The 24,303-nt window shown below is 40.1% G+C and overlaps 1 protein-coding gene and 1 non-coding gene across 8 annotated transcripts in view; both read right to left on the reverse strand.

Moving 5' to 3' along the window:
* rhbdf1b (rhomboid 5 homolog 1b (Drosophila)) overlaps positions 1 to 20,281 on the reverse strand; it is a 51,727-nt gene extending 31,446 nt beyond the window's left edge. For 3 of the 7 annotated variants that reach the window (XM_065949737.1, XM_065949738.1, XM_065949734.1), the window contains exon 1: positions 19,886 to 20,278. The gene's annotated coding sequence lies outside the window, so the exon portion shown is untranslated. Of the gene's footprint in view, positions 1 to 19,885 lie in introns of all 7 variants that reach the window. The other 4 variants (XM_029279027.2, XM_029279024.2, XM_065949736.1 and 1 more) reach the window with 3 other exon arrangements.
* Positions 20,282 to 24,209: 3,928 nt separating this feature from the next.
* On the reverse strand, positions 24,210 to 24,303 carry trnai-uau (transfer RNA isoleucine (anticodon UAU)). The gene is made up of 2 exons: positions 24,266 to 24,303; positions 24,210 to 24,245 (listed from the first exon to the last, which is right to left on the reverse strand). It is a non-coding gene; the product is annotated as a tRNA-Ile (tRNA).

Raw genomic sequence — 24,303 nt, forward strand, 5'->3', positions numbered from 1 at the left:
AAACAGAAACCTCAACCAGAACAATCCAAAACCACATCCTTTGCTTATTCCACAGTGGCTGGATTCAGTGTGTGTCTTTAGCAGACAGGAGAATAGACTTTCAGATGCGCATGCCAACCTGCACACACAAACATTCTTACAGTGAATGAAGACTCACTTGCATGTCCTTGCTTCGGTCTGAGGTGTTTGCAATTCTCCATACGGCTAAAGAAAAGATGCAGTGTGCTCATAAAACAATCTCCTCTCCTTTCAGCTTTTTTTTTCAACATTTGCTGTTTGTACCATTCTATACTCCATGACCATGATCTCTCTTGTTTGTCCTCTAGTCGGGTTTTCATGAGAGGCAGATTAGAGGCTGTAATCCCTGCGCTGTACGCCAGATGACATCGCCCTTCTGTCAGGCCAGCAAGCTCATACTGACCGCTGATTGGACTGTAATATTCCTGTGGCGATGCCGTCAGCATGAAAAAGGAATTGCCGTCAAAGGCACAGAGGTGATCATTCTCAAAGCGAGAGATGTGGAATTGCAAAAATTGTGGTGCTTGTAGTCATTTACAAGGGTTCAACAGGAAAGCAGGTCTTTGTTTTTATTCAAAGTGGTTTGTAATTCATCAGTCAAAGATTACAAAACTGTCATGCACATGTAAAGCTCTCAATGGGTTCAAAAGGTTCTTTGTTACATCGAAAGAAATTGTCATTCTGATCTGAATTTCGGAGAAGCTGCGGGATAACTTTTTTTTCTCAATCACAACAACAATATCAAGAAAAGAGCAGTTGCGTCATGTTTCACAGGAAACGAATGTGCATGTTCTGGGGTGTGACGTTAGGTGACTGCCACAAAAACAGCAGTGTGACATTTACCGACGTGTACAGATTATAACAAAGGCATCTCATTGGCACTGAGACAAGCCTTGTCTCACGCTGCTCTGTGATTCCTGTCTTTGAGGCTGAGGAGCCATGCCACTAGAAACTCACTGTGACTGCATGTCAATCCGCTTTGCAATTCAACTGAACTTTATGTAAAGCAGTGAAAACACCATATCTCTACTGTGACTTCCTTTTCTCTAAACTCCTCTTCCACCCCCTCTCTTCCTGCTTTACCTTTTGTCTTCTCTCTCTCTATTTCTTTTTTGGCTGAGACGTTTTTTTAATTCTGATTGACAAGTCTGAGTCCTTTTCATTGTCGGGATGCTCTATAGCTTTATTAATATGTGGTGTGTGAATAAGTCAAACCATTTTCCGACTTTAAAAAAAAAGGGGGGGTTAAAGATCCAGAAAGTCTTCCACAGCTGTGTGAACCACTGTGGCAGCTGAGCTAAGCTAGCCTGGCTAATGAGCTGTGTTAAGATAGCACAAGTTAGCCTATCTGAGCTTCTCAGCTATTTTTTTTCCCTGCTTTGTGAAATCCTCTGGTATTTTATCCACCATAGCACAATTTTTCAATCAGTGAAAAATCTGAGTTGTCAAGCTTGTTTCCAGAAAGCCTAACATATTCGCTAACAGCAGAAGTTTCCGCCATAGACTCCTGTCCCACAGCTGTCTCTAAATCCTTGCTCTTTTTCGGGGGAATTAATTCACAGAACAGTTTTAAAAAAAAAGAGCAAATGGTGAAAATACAATAACAGACAATAGGTCTGGTCACTACATCACCTTGGTCTTAATGGATAGAAGTTGGAGTTATTGTTGAACAAAGTCAATCATAAAACCTGATTGCTTACAATCGATTTTTTTTTTAACACCAATGGGGCAGCCTTGTGATTGACTGGCGTACAGTCCAGGGTTTACCCCGCCTCTCGCCCAATGACAGCTGGGATCGGCTCCAGCCTCCTGTGACCCCGAACAGGAAATAACATAAAGATAATGGATGCCAATAGGGCAGATCAACACTTCTGGCTTTTACAACTAAACAAGTCATCGACTGTCTGATACTTTCTGATTTTTTGATTTGGTTGGTAAATAGTATTGGAGTGTAGAGTTAATCTCTTCACTCTCCTACGGTAATGTTCTGTAAAACTGAACTTCAGTGAACCTTGAATATAATTGGTATGGGACTCTGTGGCAGGTTAATGCTCAGACAGCCCAGGTGGGTTTGAACATAATTACGATGGCACTGTTCTGCCCTAACAGGCTCTACGATCTGCCCAACAGCACCTCTGGGTCCGTTTTAATTTGAAAGTTATTCAAGGTTTTCTGAATACTGCATTCATGACTAATGGTCTGACCAACTGCAGACTTAACAAAAACACCAGCTATGGGAGACGGCTGAAGTAATGAAGTTATCATAACAACTCTCATCTTAACTTTTAAAAAGCATATCATACATGTAAATGGCCAATTGTAAAACCCATTCACACACTGATGGCAGAGGTTGCTATGTAAAGTGACCATCAGAAGTAACTAATCCCATTCATACAAATTCATACGCCGCACTTGTTCAGTGTGTAGCAGGCAGGCAGGTGTGAGGGAGAACCTATAGGTCTGTAATCTGTGTCTATCAGTAAAACATTGTTCAAACCCCTCTATGAATACAAATCAAGATTACAGTAAAATCATAATAAAGTCACTTCTGCATTCTTACAAGTCTATGAACAAACTTGTATAAACATGCTAACTAGTGAGATTACGAGTTGCTGCCGGGCAGATTTGCTTACATTCAAACAGAGCCAAGCTAACGACGCTGTCTGATCTCCTTTTTCACATGTAAATCCTCTGGAAGCTGTACATCTGCTTTTTTTTTTCTTCTCTATCCTATTCTGATGCAACAAAGCATGAGTAGGTCACATAGATTAAGAGTGAGTTATGCTCTGTGTGCTTTCATTCCCCCCACCTCCCCGACCCATATGAGCACATATTCTCTGGGCTCTCATCCTTGCCAGATGTTACAGTCATAGCACAGTGGGTCATTTCCTCTCTGTTTGCAGAATTATTAGTGTGAGTTGGTGTTTTTGTGTGTGTGTGTGTGTGTGTGTGTGTGTGTGTGTGTGTGTGTGTGTGTGTGTGTGTGTGTGTGTGTGTGTGTAATCTGCTGTTACCTTGACAAACACAGATACAAATGATTAAACATCTGCCACAGCAGACGTTATGAAAATCTTCATAACAGAGAGCAAATCAAGAATGAATGATGAACGGTATTGACACATCTGCGTAACATTCATGTCATCAGGCGATTTATTTTTTTTGACCTCATGACTTCTGCAGCTTTCTGTAATGCCACATCATCATCATGTTACATAATGTTATCAATTGTTTCCAAAAATCATTGAAACATCCAAAAAGAAGAACACATTTCAATCAGGCTGAAGTTTAGTTCTACTGACCCGGACCTTTACCCGGAAAGTTTGGATGGGATTTGAGAAAAATTTAAAGGCAAGACTGAAGCTTATCTCCAGAAAACTACAAAAGGACAAAAGAACAAATGACTGCATGACGTTATAAAAACAAAAAGGACTGTACATGGTTTAACTCTGGCTGCTGATTCAAAATAACACCAATCTAAAAGTGTAAAGGGTTTGATTCCTGTTATAAACTAGCAGACCGACACATGTGAAGCTAAAGCTATCTTTCTCAATACTGCCATTCTTATCATAGTCTTTGAAAAACCATTTAAAATGTAATCACTGAGGATGACAAGTCATTTTGACTACATACATGTTTTTACATGTTATAAATATATTTGATAAAGAACTATGGTTGGACCAGTCAAAGTGCTCAGATTGTCTCGTGCGATGATCAAGGGGTAGTTTGTTATTTTTGAATTGGGATTGTACGAAGTACTTGTCAGTAATACTTCCACCAAATATGTGACAGAGTGAAGACGGAGCGAACACGCATCTAGAGGAATTTAGGCTTAAGGTTCACATTGTATCGGGCCATTTGCTGCAGGTAATTTATCTATTTTTGAAGAAACCAACCAAATCAATGACACTGAAAGTCCACCCTACTGTATACTTAGGATCTTTTCAATGCTCTGCTCTACCGTCAGAAAACCACTTTGTTTAAACACTAATTCAGCACACCACATATGTGTTCTTCTACTGATGAGTACATCAAACAGACCCACTTCAAAAATACCAAACTATCTCTTTAAGACCTCTTCAACATGTAAGCATTGTCATTTTTACCATTTTAAATTATAATTTTAGGTAACTGCAAAACAATTTGGACGATGTGACAATTTTGAGACGTAACTTCTGGTGCAAAGATAACATTTCCACTTTATTTCATACAAATCAACAAAGCATGTTGGATAGGTAGGTATCCTAATTAACTATATACATTTTAGATGTTAGTCATTGGTGATATTACTTCTTTGATATAAATACAAACATGTTGATCAGTTGTAAAAGGAAATGTGGATATCTTAAATGTAACTGTTACAGATATTGTATAAATGGAATCAATTATCAACATTTTGATATGTTATCAGAATTTGTCTAATGTTATTATAAAAATGCCTGCTTGGGACTCTAGTTATTCAAAAAGAATATTTTTATTTCTACATTGGCTAAGACTGTCAGTGATGTCATGATAAAAGGGGTGGCCAAATGTCCTAACATTGATTTAGTGAGAGTGAGCATTTCATCTTTTTAGTCAAGGAGCCATCATGCTGCTACAGGTTAGTCCCAACATGCAAGACTGCAGGTCCATGTATAAATAACTTACAAACGTCCAAAATCACACAAGCAGGAATAGGCTACTCAAAGTTATGTTTATGTAGCATTGTAATGCAAAATACCTGTAGTCAGGGTGATTTTAGAAAGTACAAATCTAGCTCACTGCTTGTGTTTTTTTCTTAACAGCTTTATCTCTCCATCCTTCCTGCCAAACTTCCTGTCACAGAAGAAAAACCTTGAAGCCTTGTTCCCCGACTAACTTCCTGGCGATGCCTGTTTTTTTTTTCATTTGCATTATTGAAGAATTTGAACACTTTAAAAAGCCGTCCTCCCAGCTGCCTACAATCCTTCCACTGTCTGTCATTCTGAGGAACCCAAAAATCTCTAAATCCTTTTAAGATTAAATAAAAAACCCCTCCCCATCCTGAACCGCAATCATCTGATCCATCCAACCATGAAAATGAAAATGCAACCTGTTCTTTCCATTGGCGGTTTCATTTGTTTAAAGTAAGTATGGACGAATGAAAGGGTTTAATTGTTGCTTCAATGCCATCTGCTATCAGGTGCTGCTTTGTCACATGTGGTCACTGTGCAGTACTTATGTTGCAATCACTATCTCTTAGGGCACGTATCTACTATTCAAGTTTCAGTTTCTATCTGGCTAAATTATGCAATTATCAGATTTTGCACAAGCCAGTGTTGCTGGGGAATTTACATGCTAATACAAGGTAAGGTAAGGTAACTTTTTTTGTACCCGTATAGATTTGGTTTGCAGCGAGTGAGTCGGCCTCCTTTTACACACAAATGACAGCACAGAACAAAACATGATAAAGTGACAACAGTGCTCAATACTAAAGACAAAAGCCCTTAGTAAAAACGAGATGTGGAACCCCTCGTAAAAATAAAACCAATAAAAATAAGCCATTATTCGAGTAAAATAAAAGTGAGATAAGAATAGAAATTTTCCACAGATCAATAAAACATGGTGAGTAAAAACAAGGTAGAAAATTAGCCATCAGTAAAAACATAGCCTATCAGCTTGTACAACATGCATCTAACCTGTGGCTCAATTGAAGGATTAAATACCCTGATATGATCTGTGAGGAACCTTGCATTGCAAATCCACTCCTTTAGGGTTGCATCTATTGTGACCTATTGTGTTTACAGCTAGGAGCCATACAGTGGTGTAACATATGGGGTCCATCTGTGACTCTGGCTGGTGAATAATGAATGGTGAAAACTACAGGACATTTTTCTCGACACAAGGGAAAAAAATCATCTAAAATCTATGTAGAATGTATAAATATTTGCACAAGAATAGCCGATGCATAATTCAGTTCAGAAATGTTAGAAAGGCGAGCTATGGTAGAACAGAAGGCTGGTGTTGGTAGCAAATGCTAACGTTTGCCATGCTCTGCAAACCTATTGACATCGTTTACAGATGGCCAGACTCAAACCCACAATGCACTGCATTTTGGTTCACCTTCCCTCTGGTGCACTCCACACTGGAAGCAAACCCCCCGTTTTTAAGCGAACCGGAGTTCGGTTCTTCATTTCTTTTAAATGTGAAGCTTACTCTTCAGAAAGAAATGTTTCTCCTTTGGTGGAAGTCCTTCAGCCTTTATAAAGAAAAGGGAAGAGTGGAAAAAAAGCTGCTTAACTATACAGATAGAAACAGACAATCAGAGCAGAGGTCTGTCTGTCTCTAACCTCAATCATCTCTCTTTGTGTCTACGCATGCTGCAGAGATTTCATTGGCAAGTTGAAGCCAGGGCAAAAGCTGAAATCTACTTCCACTCCTGGTTTTGCATGAAGATTTAGACTCATAAGCACCAATGAGAGTCATTAATAGATGACAAAAAGGATTGGCATAAGCTACTGTCAAGTGTTTTCTACTGTAGATTGACATTTGGTCTTATTATTTAAACCCTGCCTCACTTCCCTTTAAAGGCAGGGTTGGTAATTTCCTCCACATTTACTTTTTAATATTTTGGTTGAAGTTGTTTTTAGGTCCTGACAGACATTAATAACTTATGTTCTCTGAAAAAGGAACAAAGAAAATCCGTCATCTGTAGCAGACATAGAGGCGTCTGATTGGTTCATCAGATTGGTACCTCGTGGCAGACATTGGTCGAGGTAAGCGTGTAAAAACCTCGACCAATGTCTGCCACGAGGTACCAATCTGATGAACCAATCAGACGCCTCCATGTCTCCCTGCTAGCTCTCTACCTTTTGCATGCACGAGCCCAAACTCAAAGCATGAGCTGAGGTCTGCTTCTGGACCATAGGACACTTGTGCATGTTAGTGAGGGGGCGTGGCTTTTGAGGGAGCGCCGGTAAAAAAAATTCAGGTAAACTCCTGCACACTGTCTTAACTGCACAAAAACACTTTCCCTCACAAATAATTCTAATATCAGTATGGGATTTAAACACTGTGCAGGAGTTTGCATGCCATTTTTGATCTTTGAAAACAATTAATCACCTAATATTGGGCACACAGGACTTCTACTTTTGTTTCTGTGTTATCAAAACAGGTCTTGCATTGTTTGATATTTACTAGTATGATATCGAAGTTGAAGATTCTGGCATCGTGATAACCCTACTCTGCAGGGCTAGCGAGAGGTAAAAATGTCGAGGTAGCTTTCTGGCAGATTTCAAATGATCATTAATATGCTTATGTGTTTAGTTGTTGTTACCACAGCAGCAACGATTCTTCCTGGGATCCAACAATACACAATGATTGATGTTGTCTCGTGATTTACAATGAAGAGACAACAGCTAATTCAATCATCACTGCTTTCATTATGGCTTTAAAGGTTCTACATTGGTGTTAACATGACAATAATGTTGTGGCCATAAAGCTGATTGCCTGCAGCCGAGCGGGGTACGTATGAAGGCAGAGAAAAAATAACACAACAGATGGAGAAACATAAAACACGAGAGACAGGACTCCATGTCATGTTGGGAGAACATGAAAGGAGCAAAGGAAGTGAAGAGCAACGAAGTGAAAAAAACAACATCCTGCACTGAGTCAGAGAGCAAAGAAAACAAAAGGAAAAGCATCGCAGCAAGGAGGAAAGGAAGCTGGATGGAGAGGTGCAAAAAAAAAAAAAAAGAATGTGAAAGAGACAGTTTTCTTTCCAAATGAAAAACAGCTGTCTACTTTGTATAAGCATGTCTAAACAATAGGTGACTCTGATCTGCATCATTTTACTGCGTGGGCTTGTGTGGTTAAACAATATCAAACTATGTATGCATGACTGTGCTCATGCACCAATGTGTGTGCTTGTTAGTTCGTCTGACCTCTATGCGTGTGGTGGATTTGAAAGTATATGTGCAGGTCTGTCTGCATCAGTTTACTTTTTGCAGCCTGTGAAGCATAACGTTTAGTTTTAGGTAAGCTGAAAAAACCTCTGGATGTCTGATTATTGTGATGAGTGATGACAGTGGTCGGACAGATTTCTTGAATACTTACAACAAAAAAAAAAAGAATCAACCTTGAACCTGATATCAAGGACTCAAAGCCTCATTTGGAGCAGTTGAACTAATGTATAAAACAAGTGGCAACCAAGGGCTGTGAAAATGCCAAAACATGTATTTCATAAAGTGCCCACTTGAGGCTGTTTCCAAAAGTGAGCCAAAGTTTACAGCAGCAAATTAAATCTGCTAAAACTGTTCAACTCCAGTCAGTTTGGGATTTAGCCAATCACATGGCTTACTGTGCTGTTAATTGTACCATCAGGGAATACAAGAAGTCTGTTCTCTAGTTATTTTGGTGAGTGAAATAATACTTTTTTTAATATCTTGCCACAAACTAGCAGCTTTCTCTGCTCTTGGCGTTTCCTGTTAAAGATGGCTGACCGGATGAGAGGACCAATACTTTTAAGAAATCCTGTTTACTTCTGTTCAACTATCACTTTCATTCCCACATGGGTCGGATATGTGCCAATGAGCAGCTGGTCCGCTACAATCTACAAGGTCTGGATTCCTTTGAGAAAACACCTGTCAGCTACAGCCTCAAATAGAATCTCATTCTAAGGAAAACAATGTTTGTAGCTATCTTCTGTCTAAAAACAACAGTGATGATTTCAAACTCATGACTCAAATCTGCTGTCAACTAACCGATGTGTGGCATCTCAGTAAACATGTCCACCTCTTGCACACAGTCTGGAGACGGATTTAGAGCCCGATAACACAGAGACAAGTTGCGCTAGGTGCGGCCGCTCAAACAAAACTGAGCACATCTGCTGAAAAACAGCTGGGAGCGCCTGTGGCTGGGTGTGCATATACAGGCGACCAAATAAAACAGGTGGCAAAAAATGGATTGTAGCAAACTAACGGCTGTACCATATAGGAAAACAATGTTTGTTGTGGCTACGCTTTTCTAGCAGCGTGTCTGTTTGTGATCGGGCCCTTACGGAGTTGTTGTCGACATGAATATCTGATTTGGTAACCCCAAAATTCTGAAGGAAAATGTGTCTCTTACAGTGTCATTTGCAACATTCAACAGCTAATTTCTTCCTTTACCTTCTCGCGTTTGGTTTTTCAAGGCTATTTAAAATCAGAGGCCTTCTCTGTATAAAATTGACAGTGATAGGATGAGTGTGACTGAACCAAAACAGAAAGCTGAAAGACTCCTTACTGCATCTTAGACCTAAAGGGAACTACAGTCTTTTCACTATTATATTCATGAGTCTGCCTAAAAAAACAACCAGTTTCACATTATATTTACTCATTTACTCAGTTTCTATCATGCTCACCTTCAGACTAAATAAATGTCAGATTAAAAAGCAATACTGCAGCTGCAGGGAAGTACAGCAACATGAATTATTGGAAAAACTAAAGAAAAGGTGGGCATTGCCAATCATCACCACAGATGTTCCAACACATCGTGGCACATCCAACGGCCAAAGACACCACACGGGAGAGCAATATAGTTTCTCAGTTCCTGTTCCAGGTGTGGGACTTTTAGCGGCTTAAGAGGAGTTTTGTTAGCAGAGAGTCTCTTATTAAATAAATGTAGAGAAACTGGAATTAGGGGCACCAGGTAGCCTAGTGGTTATGTTGTGTCCCCAATGTGCAAGGGCTGGGTCCTCATTGCAGCCGCCATAGGTTCAGTTTTAATGTGTTAGCATTCCTTAATGTTAACTTGTAAGTATGCAACAGGATGTGATAAACAGAAAAACACTTTTTTTTTCATCAAATAAAATTAGCATCTTGCTCTGATGATTAAAAGTCAAGAATGAAGAGTTGGTGGAGACCAAAATGTAGCTTAAACAAGAGAATACATTGGACTAACATGAATCATAAGAACAAAAAAGACTGCATAAATCTTGGCCTCACATGGCATCACTATTATTATACCATCATTATTATTTTGGAACATTTTGGGAACTTAGGATGAAGTATACTGTGTGTGAGCGCTGGATAAGGTGGAGAAACAGAAGTGTGGTGCTCTGGGCTGAATCACAACTCTTATGTCTTGTCAATAAACAGCTACAGTTTTTCTCCGTTGTTGACCCCACAAGTCAAGGCACGTCATTTCCATCACAGAGATGGATATTATTAATAGACCACTATCTCCACTTTGTTAAACAAACAATCAAGCTCTGTCCAGTCAGAAAAGTGAGTGTCAGTTCCTTGTAGAGCCACGTCCTTCCTGGTCCGTCTACGAGAGCGTCAGGGAGGTTAAAACAGCGCATGGCGTCGTGCTGCATGGACACTCCTTTAGTAAGCAATAGAATCAAGCTAGCGTCACATGCTGTTGGCTCTCTGAGATCATCATTTGTGAAGTGCAACCTCCTCCTGCAACTAAATCTAGATGGTCCTTGCAATTTTTGAAGCTCATGATATAATAATTATAGGTTTAACTTAAGTTTTATTAATGAAGCGTTACATTCATGTGTGACTAAGGACCAAAATTCTGCCCTCCTGTATCAGTCGTCTTTTTTGCTCAATCACAATCCACCCAATCTAACCTTCCTATAGTCTCCTTGTGCATTTATTTGGCCATTCTTTCTTCATTCAAACATCTCCAGTTTGTGGTAAAGGTGTAATCTCTAAGAGACATGTTCACAGTCTCACACTGAATACTGAGCAGATCCACTGAAGTTTCTCAGGAAACAGCATTAATAAAACAACAGAATAACAGAAAGCATCTCTCAACAACTCTCCCACTGCTACTGTCACAGGCTGTACATATTTATGTACAAGATAGGAAACCAACAAAGCAGGAAACATCCACTGTCACTAATGAGGTTTCACCATGTCCAGCACAGCATTTACAGCCTCAGTTAGCGGGGTTTGCCAGCTCCGTGGTCCTGAGGGAGTGTACAGGCTGCGTTGATAATGGGTTTTCTGTCTATTTCAATCTGAGCCTTGCACGCAGAAATTGTCAATCAGACTGGAACAGACCTGTGTCCTCAAAAGATCCTTTTAGCGGCTGTGCCCAACATGACAGTTTACTAGAATCGTATTCCTGAGGTTTTATTTTGGTTCCTGTGTTGTCTATATTGCCACACATCCACAGAGAGATGAAAATCCCTCTGAAGAAATAAACATGAACAGACTTGTCAAATCTGTAAAAGGGAGCATTATTACTTTAGATACAAGGACACTGAAAATGATTGATCAAGGGAGAGCTGTTTTTCATATATTAATCTAATTCATGAATAACAGCACTCTCTTTTAATTCTGATTAAGAAATGATTACACTTTGGAATAACATCCATAAGGCCCCGTGTCCACCTAGCCTGTTTTCCCGGGCAGAAAAGCGCTGGCTGTCTTCATGAGAGTTTGTGCTGCACGTTGTCAACAGTCTGTTGCATGACCGACACTGCTCTGTTACCTGTTACTGTATGTTTTTTTTATTTGAGTTTATTTCCCCGCTCAGACACGGAGCGAGGAAGATGTGGGTGCACCACACACAGCGAAACTAAAGGGAATATCATACATTTGGAAAAGAGCGCCGATGAAGACAACAGTGCCATTTCTGAAAAGTTTAAAGATTTTCAGGTCCAGCGCCCGGAGGGGCAGCGAGAAAAAAAAAAAGGCGGAGTGCTCGGAAAAAAAAGACGCTGGGTGCTGCACTTTTTCTCTCTTGTCTCTACTCACTGAAAAAAAAATCGAAAAAAGACGCTGGCGCTCAGAAAACTCTACGTGGACACGGTCCTTACTTGAGCTTTACAGTTTTTAGTTGAAATATGTCACTAAATCTGACATCTTCATGCATACTTTGTACATATTACCAATAATAAAATGTATCTTTCCTGGATCACTAGCCTACTTGATATTTGTAAAAAAAAAAATAGTCCAAATACAGTTTACCTAGACAACAAATGCACACAGGACTTGTTGTACTGGATGTGTTATAACTGCATAAGCTGACTGTTGTGCTTCTGGTGAAAACCACAGGACAGCCTCTGATTATCTGAAGTCAAAGGTCATGCAGACACTACTCTTATAACTGTGTGAGTCTAAACGTACACTGTATCAATCACTTCATTAATGTTTAAATGTATTTTAAGGGTAATGATCTCTGTTGAATCATAAATCGAGCCCCTTCATTCTTAAATCTGACTCTAGTGAGAGATTAAAAATGTAATCATGTCCTTTGTACAAAGCACCAGACATATAGAGACAGAGTGAAGCGTTGACAGTCAGGATATGAAACAAAGAGAGCAGCTCAGTTGACCCTCACATGAAGCTGCTGTGTGTTAGCTGCATGGTGACAGGAAGGTCACCGCCACAATAAGTGTCTACTCAAGTATGGCCTCGCTGCGCGACATGAATAGACCTCCTCAGAAGCCATCCGTCCCCTCCTGCCATCCCTCCTTCCTGCCATCCCTCCACGCAGCCAGCAGAGCACATGCTGCGAGCTCCAATACAACAGCTTTCTCTGTTGGCTAGCCTTGTATGAAAACGCGATGGTAATTGCCCACAGATGCCACATTAGCGAGAGACAGCGGGGGAGAGAGGGAATCTGCTCTGAAAAGAATATTCAGAGGGACAAATGGTGGTCATAATTGTGGTTTGAAAGAAACAAAGAGGAGTTATTCAGGATCCTCAGAGAGTGGTCTGGAGTCCATCAGGAGGATTTTATCTGGGGGACAGCATTGTCATCAAGTGGACATTGAAGAGGAGTTTGGAGACCAGTATACACCACAAACTGGGAAGATTAAAATTCCTTCATGACAGATAGTTTAATATTCAGTCAGACTCTTTGTTATAAGTTCTTGAAAAAAGATAATTGATTCTTCTCGAAGAATGTCGTATCCAAAAAGTCAAATAAGAAAGACTTTCTTCTCGTATGATTCCATACTTTACTTATAGTTGACTTACACTATTAAAAAGGGCTTCGACAAGGTTCAGACTTCACCGACACACAAAATACTGGAAGGATCTGTTTTTTTTTTTGTTTTTTTTCATATAACTCAATCACCTCCATCATATCTCTTCCTCACTTATGGCCCACTGCTGGCTGTTTTACTTTAAAGATGCAAGAACAAGAAAAGTGTGAGAAATCTATATATATCTGTATATAATCTATATTGGATTGGATCTCAATTCTCACTGAGAAAAATGGTGATCCATATTTTAGCAAGAACTGCGCAGCTAAAAGTAACACTCATAGTTGAAATAGTTAGCTAAAAGTCAGACAATTTTTATTTACTAAATACAGCTTTGGGAAATGTCAAAATATCTTAGTGGCATTGAAAAATGGTTTCCACCATTTTGAAGGACTTCCACCTGACCAAACTAACCATAACGACTTTTACATATCCACATATTAAACAGCGTTCTGCAACACGTCGCTGTAGTTATCAGAGCAGCAGTCTTATCCTGCCGATTGAGAAAATATCCCAGGGAAACCCTAACAACAGTTACACAGCAGTTAACAAGTGAACGTATTGAAGTGTTTCTGAATCATGCAGTGATGGTCCCATCTATAAAGGGTCTTTGGTGGTTTCAGTGTAGCCATCAACTGTTACAGTAGATTCATAAAATACCATGCTGAGTATCAACTGTCAGAAGCTGTTCTCCTGGGGTGAGTTAACTCTTCAAAGTGTTTTGAAGTGTGTCAGAAAATATATAGCTTTGGCCCACAGATTAAAACCTTGAAGTCAGATTTTTCAAGGAAACTGCCTCGACCCGTCACTCATCCGCCCTATCATACTCTTTATTCAATAATCCATTCATGACCTCTCTGTTACCCATCCATTCATATGTACACTGTACGGTCACTGATCCGTGTCATTAACCCTCGACAATCTGTTTAATGTACTTTTTTAATTTATGGACTCACAATCCCTACAGCCTTCATATCCTTCCTCATAGGCGAGGAAAGGAAACATCAGACAACAGACCATCAACAAAGACTAGACTGTTAGATTAGATACAATATGACATATAGGCTGTTATTATACACAAACTGAGTGACATACTTCAGTACTCACTCGAGACTGTTGTCTATATTGTGTCTTATGTTTTTTTTTTTCAGTCCTTCTGTTCTGAGGAGTAAAAATAGCTGGTAAGATTTGTCTTTCTTTTTGTACCATCTGTTGTCAGATGTGCCCCGCTGATAAGGCCTTTGTGGTTTCAATTCAGTATGATGATGACGTGTGATAATGTGGTAAAACAGGAGCAAGTGTGACACAGTAGCAGGAACAAAAAAAAATTGACGGAGACATGATGAGAGAGACAGAGAGAGAGAGAGAGAGCGAGAGAGAGCGAGAGAGAGAGAGAGAGAGAGAGAATTAGAGAAATCCCTGTCCAGATTGGTGCGGATCAGCTTCAATCTTGATCATTTGGTCAACGAGGGGGCACAGGAGGTAAAACAAACAGCATGGCAGTCTCTCTTAGTCCTGCTCTCACCTGGTAGTGTGTACAGTTACGAAACATGCGACATAGTCGGCTATAGTACGCAGTGTTGAGGCTGCGTTCATGTAGAACCATGACAATCCAAGTTCTAAATTGAGACCACACAATATGACTGATATCAATTGCACTATATACTATGGTACTTATAACTGTTATTTGATCTAAACATGTGATTCCCTACCGTTGCTATTTTATATACTGACCACCATATACTTTTTTTCACTGGTGACCCTCCTTTGCAGCCATTTATAGGATGCATGCTGTGCTCTGTAGCTGAAGCAACAATACCACTATAAAACCATGAATCAGAAAAGCAGATCCACTGGTAAAAAAAAAATATATAAGTATTGTGCAACCAGAACCAGACTGTTCAAAAACAAAAACAACCGCTGAAATCTCTGTGCTTATGTGCACAACAAACTTATGATGAATTATTCTGTCCAGTTTCAGCTGCGGGGACACGAGGGCAAATGACTGGAAGGCAAACGATTGGAGGTGGATTTAAAAAAGAAATAGAGCCTGAAGGGACCCTTTAAGCCTTTTTCAGCCACTCTGAAAATATAGAGAAAAATTTAACGCAGACTGCTCCTGAGATCTTCCCTGAGTGGTTTGTTGCAACATGTCCCTCATGGCGAGAGACTGTCCCTGTCACTGCATACAGTGAAACATGCAGCTGCTTTTTTCCGGGTGCATTGTGCAGGTCTGAAAGCACCATAAGGCTGCCCTGGAGCTAGCATCAGCATGCAAACATGAAGACAATGCTTACACAGTGAAGTTCAGCAGGTAAAGTCATTCAAATTCTGCTGCTTGACTTCAGCATGTTAGCCAGCTAATGCTGGCCAAACACAAAAAAAAGCTAAGCTAAGCTCAGCTGTTTGAAGACAACAATATCCACACTAAATTCCTATCAAACTAAAATTTTCACCACCTTACTCTAGCGGGGTCAGCCCTATGTTCCCACATTTCTAAGAATTTTCTTAAAATTAGGCCCACAGGGTAGGGTTAGTGTTAGGGTGTGGGGTAACTTACCCTAACCCTAACTGATACAAATTTATGAAAAAGGAAATGTGGGAACATAGGGCCTAATTTGGAAAAAATCTTAGAAATGTGAGAACTCCCACTTTAGCATGTTAGCATACTGCTAACCTTTGCAAACAATCAAGAAACAGACAATTCAAGCTGAAGCTAATGGGCATCAGCTTTGCAGGTCCATGGAACGTGGGACATGAATGTCCACAGTCAATATCAGGGCAATCCATTGGCAGTATTTCGAACATTATGTTCAATAACGTAAAGCCCATAGCTAAAGGAAGGGTTAGGGTTAAGGTCAAGGGATCACCAAAGTGGGTAGGAGTCATCCTCTGGGTAGCATAAACACTGGAAAATAGCAACATTAAGTAAAGCTGACCGACATTGCCTGAAGTGTGCGAGTTTTAGCTTTCCAAAACTTCAGGCTCCTCTCTGTTTGTTTTAATTGTTGGTTCAGGACTGCTGTCCGGATAAAACAAGCTCTTTTGTGACACTCTCTTGGATCCGCAATGGACATGTTTTATAACAAACTAACACACAACAATAAAATAATAAAAGTAATCATTATGAATGTCCCATCTCTAACCAAACATATAACTTTGGATAAGGGTTATTATGTCCATAAAAGATGAACAGAAATGATAAAGACACCAATATGAAGTTGAAAAGCAGGCTAATGTCTCCAAGAAAAACCTGGCAGTTAAAGGCACAATACTCCCAGAGATGCAGTTTTTACTCAATGTATCTTTACTCAGATGTCTAGACACGCATATCCAAGATGAAAGAACTTCATGTGCAGTGACAAGTAAGGGCATAAAGCACAGCGAAGATAAACAGTGCAGCTTGTAGGCACTGGAGGAGATCCACTCATGGGGCACACTGCCATAAAAAATGCATTGTGAAAACACTGGAGGACTTCTGTAGAAACCCAAACGAGTTTTCCTCTCTCACGCACCCATAGGACTCGGTGTAAAATAAACAGGAAGCTAAATTTCACTCGACCCAGAAATAAACCTGAGCTGTATGCTGCTTCTTTTCAATCCAACCTGTTCAAACACGCTTTGCCAGAACGTTCAGTGTGCCAGAGGAAAGGGACAAAAGAAGAAGAAAACACACCTGTATGCCACTGTGCACACACACACACACGCACGCACGCTCGCACACACACACACACACACACACACACACGCATGCACGCTCGCACACACACACACACACACACACACACACACACACGCATGCACGCTCGCACACACACACACACACACACACACACACACACACACACACGCATGCACGCTCGCACGCTCGCACACACACACACACACACACACACACACACACACACACACACACACCTACCATATTCACACTTACAGACTGATGATTCAAACTACTAAAACCTCTACCAGGATGCACTGAAGTTTCTTTTAAGAGCTCCGGGTGACACTCTGTGTGTATCTTTATCTTTATTTGTAAAGTATGTTGAGTTTGTCAAAGTCAGGACAAAGGGCGGATCTTTCCCACGCTGCTGCTTTCCAGTTTACGGTACAAATCTGAACCATTGAATTAACTTTAATTTCAGCTAAAGACAAAGGATCATTTATACATTTTGGGGGAAAAACTGCAGCACTTTGTACCAGGGATTCAGAATACTGGAAAAAATATTTGGTGGTATAATGGGATGGGAAAATTGGATGTGCGAGTTTAGTCGACTAAACGTTACTTTTCACCCTCAGAATTACTTGTCAGTTAAATACATCACTACTATTTTCATTAAGTCGGTCATTAAGTGATGTAGGTAAAAAATATTTAATCCAAGCTGTAACGCAGCTGCCTACCACTAGACTGTAGTCATAGACTGGCTGTAGCTCCATCTATTTGGCCGTCTCTTCTGGCTCTACTGCCTGGATCTTAACAAGCACAGTGAACGGGATAGCATGTCGTCGGAGCGGCACATCTGGCAGTAAACTTTGATCTAGAAAAATGGAGATGAATAAATATGTATAGAAAAAAGCCTCTGTTCCTTCTACCAGACAACAGATGGAGAAATATTAAGAACACGTTTCATGATGTATTTTTCGACTGGACTTTTCAAAACAATCCTTTTCTAACCACGTTTGAAGTTCCTGTGAAGACTTTTTAGCTGCTTATAAAACAGGATGAAATTAATACTGCGACTTCTTTATGACCTAGAAAAGCAAAGGAGAACTTAACTTCTCATAATCCTTGTTTCATCCATGATGTTTCACTGTTAACTTTAGCCAATCTTTGTCTCGGTTGTTTCTCTTTTCTCTGTTAATTGGATGATTGCTGCACTGTTGTTTTATTTTTCATGCTTTTTTAATAGAATTTTATTGTTGTGTATTTTGACTGTCGGGATTTTTCTTTTTTCTGTAAAACACTTTGTGATGTTGGTTTTGATAAGTGCTTCATAAATAAACTTTATTAATATTATTATTATTATTATTAAGTACAAATGAATATTTCGATATAATTGTTTTTAATGCCTGAAACTGCTGCAGCAGGGTAGCTGTCATGCAAAGTGATGAGTTGCATAGAAGCAGACTCATTGTTACGCTTTCCGCAGGTACAGGTTCTCAATGAGTGATACATCTAGACTGTTAAAAACACAGATGGTGAGGGATTTTGTTAAAAGACACTGATTGCAGGTGAACAGGACTATCTATGTGAGGAACCAGTTGTTCAGCAAGTGTCAATAAAATCAACACAAACCAAAAGTTCCTCACAGGAACTTTTTCATCTGCATGGAGGCCAGAGGCCTCCCAGAGTATTTGAGGATGTCAAATTCTCAAACTTCATGTGAGCAGGAAGCACAGACAGATCACAAAGCTGCAGGTTTTGTGTTACACACTCCAGCCCAGACCCGCCCCCCTTTTCAGTGACTTCTTAAAGCTCTCCTACTTGTACTTTCCTGTGACTCACAAAAACCCTGTAGCTGTACGTGCACTGCTAGTGTAGCCTTCTCATTATTATGCCTTTGAAAAGTAGGTTAATTTGCTCAACCCATAGAGGTCCACTTAATCCTTAATCCCTCAAAATTGAGACACATGGCCTTTTACTGAACAGGAGCGTAATGAAAAGCGTAATCCAAAAGTAACTTTTTAAGCTCTCAGACAAATTAATTAGAGAAGAAATGGCAATACTTGTTGCAACGTACTATAAGTGTAAAGTTGCATAAAAATAGAAACACTCAAATTGTACTTGTTAAAAACAAATAACATAAATAAGCCCCAACCTTTCCATATCTTTACTAAAGTTAAATATATAGTCTGTTACTTTCATTTTTCAATCTCTTTTAACCACAAAGACCAAGCAGCAAAAGATCTCACAGCTTCAGCTTCATGTAAAGTGAAATAAAAAGGAACTAACTTTGCTGTGACTTACCAGTATTCATTTCTGAGGACGTTTTGTATTACAGATAAAAGACATTCTGCAGACATTAATAATGGTAACAATCGAGGGTTTGAGGTTATTACAGATACTAAACTGATGTGCACATCAGTAAGAGTTCAGATTTGAAGCTTGGCAGCATGTCACAGGTTCAAACTCTGGCTACTAATCCTGTCTTCCCCCCAGTAGGAACATTGACGGCTGCTCCAGGTGTGTGCGTATAGGTTTGTGTGTGAGTGTGTGTGCATTTGTGTGTGTGTGTGTGTGCGCTCCTGCCATCTGGCCCCAAAGTCCGCTTCCTACCTTCCTTCCAAACAGGAAGCCAAAACAAATCCTTGATGACATGGGTCACTGGTTTAATTGTCTCTGTGGGATTTCTGTGCTGCTAGCAACCGAACTGGCCCCTCTTTCATCTCCACTGCAGCCGAGACAGAAGTTTTCTGAAAACCATAAATCATTCTTGCAAACCTTTAGGGGTGAATGTGCACCATGCTCTGTATATGTGCATGCAGCACACACACACACACACACACACACACACACACACACACACACACACACACACACACACACACACACACACACACCTGTGACTTCTCACTTCAACGCCCGCCTCCTGTCATGACAACTTGGCCAGAAGCGTCACCAGCTCTTGACATTTTAATTTGAAAGGTTACCATTCCAGATGTGTAAAAACTCCCTGTGAAACACCAAGCATCTTAACAGACACCCATGGGTCTGGGAGAGACCCCACCCAGAGACCCCGGTTTGCTGCAGAGCCTTTACAAATGACCTGCACATGGAACGTAATGTGTCACCAGCTCGGTGCTCCAAGCGTTTAAAAAAAAAAAAAAAAAAAAAAAAGCATCGAGCTGTGCAGAGACTGACAGCCGGTGTTAGAAGTGACATGCTCGATGTGAAAAAAACACTGTGTCCCCCCCTACGCTTACCTTTCAAACGGTGTACGGTTCCCACAGCCCCTCCACCGGTGAGATGCTAACGCAGGTCAATTCATAAGTTATCCATCGCATAGTAGTTTCACTATCAAGCTGCGAGCACCAGATGTTAGCGAGGGCGGAGTCCCATAAAGATGTGAAATATCAGCAGAGTAAAAACTGCTCTCCGGTGGAGCTGTCTCACACACACACACACACACACACACACACACACACACACACACACACACACACACACACACACACACACACACACACCGGCTTACAGTAGTACCAGTGTGACTGTAGTGAGTCCCGGTCCGCCCACGCTGCTGCTGCTGCTGCTGCTGCTGCTGGAGCCTCCACCGCTGGATGATGACAGGACAGCGAGCAACCGACCGACTGACTCACTGACTGACTGCTGCTGCTGCTGCTGCTACCCGGCATGACCTCACTGCGCCCCCTACTGGGGAAACCAAATAACTACAGGTAGCTGTTATCATAAGTGCTGTCTATTAGAAGTCTGCAAGCTTGTTATAATTACACGGGTTTACATAACTGTGTGGTAGAAAAGACACACATCCCATCTGTTCAACATGTTATGTCATCAGTTTGCTGTGTTTTTTTAAAATTATGTAAACCCTGACAGCTACTAAAGAAACAAAGCAAAATGGAATTAATTATTCCATGCAGCGAACATTATTGTTTGATACGGACTAGTCATTAATTCATACAAAATATAAATCAAATATGTGTGCCAATTATCTAGACTGAACCCAATGTTGCTTTTTTCTTTTTTTTAGAATTTTTTTTTTAAATTAATGTCATGCTTTCCATCACTGGGTCTTACTTACAAGCTTTTACCAACCAAAATAATAGCATAACATTTAAATTAGTTTACACTTTTCAAGAGTGAAATCACATCACATGAAATATGTTGCTTTTTTAAAAAGATATACTTCTTCCTATAATCGCTTATTCCCTTGCTCATATTTGAGTTCCATGAATACTGATGGTAGGTGATCTAATAAACCAAAGAGTCTGGTTGCCTGACGTCATTTTCAAAAGTGTGTTGTTGAAACGTCACCCATTTGATCCTTAAAATTGGCTGGATAGAAAATGGGCAGGAAAAATTAAAGAGCAGCGCTAAGATGCCCTTGACTACATAATCCCCCATATGCTGAAATACTATTGACTTTAAAAGTGACTGTGTGTAACAGACATGACATCTTTTTAGGTTAAAGAACATATGTGTGTGTCTTCAGAGATCTTGAATTATGCCCAAAAAAACATTTTTACTTTTATATTTAAACGGTATCTAAGCTGATACACAATGCACAGTTTGCACTGGGCCCCTGCTGCTTATTTCAACATCCTATTCTTCCCCGTTTATAACAGGGTTGAAACAGACAAACATTTTCACATTCAAGAGCTGGTATAAGTTTTATTTTGGTTTAGTTCGTGTCACACTGGACACATCCGGATGTGCACATGAGAGTAAGGTTTTTTCCAGTGATGCATAAAAAAATGAACTTCTGTACACTGGTTTAGAAGCATTGACACATAAATGTAGCTATTAGCAGGAAAGAAATGTTACTAAAAAACTAGGCAGAGGCCCCAAATATACAAGAATATACTCATGCTGAAAATGTTTTTGCTCTCAGAGAACTTTGTGCATTGACAAATAGTTGTGTCCGTCTCTTTTTCCTTTGGATATGATGCATTTTACAGATTCGGGGGGTTGCACATCTTTGCCTTCTGTAAGCATATGTGGGCGGCGTTAAATTTCCCTTGCAGGGTTGGTATCCTGTTTCTTCAGACCTCCAGATCATCTAACTGTCCTCAACCACAATCTGGGGCAACAAAACCCCTTTGATGGGTTCATCTGAGTGCGACCCCTCTTCACCACATCGTTCAATCTCTGCGACATGTTCATGTGGCTCAGTACAAAGGATGATTTTTTATGATAGATTATACTCTCTACAAGCCTGTCCAGGTGTTTCTGGGTGTGGTTGGGATTGACTCTTTTATTTTACATACAGTATGTGAAGGCTACCTTACACAATCTAACCCCGTCTGGAAAAACAATACAGACACTCTATAAAGCTGTGATTAGATCAAATTCATGCTTTACATTTGGGTCAGCTGTGGTTGTGTTGACTTGCAAAATATAATCAGAATGAATCACAAAATGATCACTGATGTTTTACATTGAATGTCATAAGTACTTGGCCTGATAATACTCGTGACATTTGGTTGCTTCACTGGTTTTGGTTTGTAATCAATACTCAGTTGATGTCCAGACGCCACCAACCAGCAAACTGTGAAAGGGACTGTATGAAAATGAGTTGGGTGGGAGGTGGGGACAGCATGAGGTGGGATTGTGCTACAATATTTTCTTCACACAGTTGGTTGAATTTTTTCATGCCTCATTAATGCTAAGTAATGCTAAAATTATGCTAGATATACTCTAAGCTAGCTTTTGATGTCAGAACAATTTGAATGCTTTATTTTATTATTTTTAGTTTCCGCTGGCCAATCCAATCCATTTCAGAACAACTAGTGAGCCACATAGTCTGAATCAGAAGCAGGATGTATCAATTGTGTGTGTGTGTGTGTGTGTGTGTGCAGGTGTCATTTCTAAGAACTGCAAAGAAGCTGTTTTCTCCAGTCTGTCTGTGCGGTGTGGTTGGGTTGGCGGTTGCTTGGTTACATGCTGCACAGTTTCACTTTTATGCAGACAACTTCCTGCTGCAGGCCCTGCCAGCACGTCATGCTGCCAAACTTTCTGAGTCCTGGACTTTGCTTTCTGTGATGTATACTGGGCCTGAGCTCTTATCCATGTGAGGTACAAATGACCACATGAGGAGACAATCTGAATTATGTACATGAAAAAGTGCATCCTTGTCAATGTGAGATTTCTTTTTTTTCAGTTGCATTTTCTGTTTGTTGTTTTGCAGGCTGGTAAATAAATGTCAATACACACACATACTAACTTCCCACACATGCAAATAAATGACTCCCTAAATCCTTTGCAATATCTGTTTTTTTTCCTTAATACTAATAACTGCAGCACACTTTGCTTTTTGTTGTGCAGCTTGCTGAGTGAGAGTCACATTATGCTCAGGACTTGCAGAGAATTGCTTTCCTTCTGTAAAGACTGATTACAATGCATAGCTGCAGGAAACCAGCTTTACAGATAATACACACTGTGTGTGCTTCTTTAATAATAACAACTGTCCTCTGTCTTTCCACAAGTGAAAGTCTTTAGTATATGCCTAGTATTATTTTATCTCTATTGTAATTACTGGCTTTATTTAATTAATGTAAAAATGTTTGTTTTTTAACTTTTTGCTATTTTTACTAATTATACTTCTGTTTTTGAGCTGTTGTAACAAAGAAATTTCCCCCAATGGGGGATCAATAAAGTTGATCTTTATCTTTAATCAGCTGGGGCAGGAAGCTGAAGAGGTTTGGTAACGCTTTTTAAAGAGGTTTCATTGCCAAATGAAGAATTGGTTGATGTTTGTAACTTGCTCGATAAAGATTAAACACAGGTAAACAGTGAAACAATAAATATGTTGCAACTTAAGTTTTATAAGGAAAACAATGTCTCACAGTTTTACATGTGTATCATCCATAAGTCCATATCACTCACTTCCTACTTCCTAGCTCCACCTTGTGGAGTAATGAGGAGATATGACACATCAATAATTGGACCTGATTTAAAGTTTGAAGTCTGGTGCTTTCACGCTTTGAGTTTGGTGTTGATTGCAGGCTTTGAAATGAAAGTATTGAGAGTTTTGATCAGCCGGGTCCGTGAAGGATTATCAACCTCCGTTAATATTCAACAGCTTGCATCACTTTTAAGATCTGAGCTAAAAACTACACTGCTCCAAATGATTGCAAATAAAGTCTGATCTGCAGGACCTCCGGGCCAAATAAAAAGACATCGTATCATATCCCAAACTAACCCCAGAGCATTTCTATAAGCACACCTCCAAACTATCTGGAGATGAAGAATCACTGTATTATTTCCTTATAGTTTAAAAAATAATTTAAATGTTGTAATATATGCACCTTTCAGCTGTAGAGCGAGCTGAGACAGCATCAGATGGCTCTGGCTAGAGGGGACAGATCTGTATGTTACTGCTGGCTGGGATCTGCGCAAGTCTGGTTGGGTCGCCTAGTAACATGTGTTTGATGTCTGAAATACCTGAAACACCTGATTCACTGATGATGTGCATTAGCCTTACATCATCAAGGTTTTCCTGTAAGCTGAATACTCTAGTGTAAAACTATTAAGTGGTAAAAATTTATATTTCAGAGAAAACTCCAGTGCTCCAGGTGAGGCTTGAACTCACAACCTCGGCATGTCTCTGCAGGTTACTGTCTTATAAGTACCGCGCGCTGACCGATTGCGCCACTGGAGC

This window comes from Labrus bergylta, chromosome 21 (genome assembly GCF_963930695.1).
Source record: "Labrus bergylta chromosome 21, fLabBer1.1, whole genome shotgun sequence".
Lineage (NCBI taxonomy): Eukaryota > Metazoa > Chordata > Actinopteri > Labriformes > Labridae > Labrus > Labrus bergylta.